At 33.8% G+C, this 1,018-nt stretch overlaps 1 pseudogene; it reads right to left on the bottom strand.

Moving 5' to 3' along the window:
* The window catches only part of LOC111398046, a 22,253-nt pseudogene that overhangs the window by 10,147 nt on the left and 11,088 nt on the right, over positions 1-1,018 (bottom strand).

Below are 1,018 nucleotides of genomic sequence, written 5' to 3'. Positions count from 1 at the left end.
CAGATATTATAATGAAAATTAATAAATTACAGAAACTAATGAAAATTAGGACCTTGGCTTCAACTATTTGAATGGCTACATAACAACGAGGTTCTCTTGTATCATCTGCGATATTTAATCGATCAGAATATCGTGGAGGTGGAAACGAGACACAGGTTGAATCGTCATGATGTAATAATTCAACTGTATCTGAGTTGTTATCATTTTTTTTCAGGTATATATCACACCCAAGTTTATTTTCTATTATAACAGTCTGAAAATCATCTTCATCCAATGCCAAAAATGTTGAATTGTCCCCATGTGCCTCAGAACCTGCAGATTCCTGCGGAAGATAACAACAGGTAAGAAGCAGCAATCACAAGAATAAGAACCCAAAGAGCATGTAACATTAAGAAAACAATGACAGTAACAATAAACTTAATACGACCTCAATAAGTCTGATAGCTTTCTCTTCGAGTTCTCTCTGCCTTTTCCATGAATCAATTGTTTGTGCTAAGGTATCGAGATTTGCAGCACTCAGATTTATATTTAGAATACTGGTAGCAGCAATACGCATTCTTTTTCCAATTCTTGACGGTTGATGTAAATTGGTATCAAATGTTTCAAACCTTCAAATGCATAAGAATAATTATTTAGTGCAGAAAAATTCCAAATATTTGACATTACAAGAATATGAAGAAGGTAGAAACTCAGAATTATTACTTAAATATTCCATCAAATGGTTCCACAAGTGGCTCCCAAGCTTCTAATTGCAAGTTGAAAGTTGAAGCAGCAATTGAAGAAATCAGTACAGCATTCATTGCCTCTGATCGACCATGGGTTGCAAGCTTGATATTAGTAATTGTGGCATCAAAAAGTGGTGTCATCTGGGGAAATTACAATCAAGAATCAGGTAGTAAAATCAGGATGAGAAAATTATTGAAAAAACTAATGATGAATAATTTATAAGAAATAAACCTTTCCACACAAGCTGTCCAAAACAGTTAGAGAGAAGTATCTTATTTTCATCTCAGCTGTT

Source organism: Olea europaea, chromosome 7, assembly GCF_002742605.1.
Source record: "Olea europaea var. sylvestris chromosome 7, O_europaea_v1, whole genome shotgun sequence".
Classification (NCBI taxonomy): domain Eukaryota; kingdom Viridiplantae; phylum Streptophyta; class Magnoliopsida; order Lamiales; family Oleaceae; genus Olea; species Olea europaea.
The sequence above is the reverse complement of the archived record's forward strand: the minus strand, read 5'-3'. Positions and strand labels throughout refer to the sequence as shown.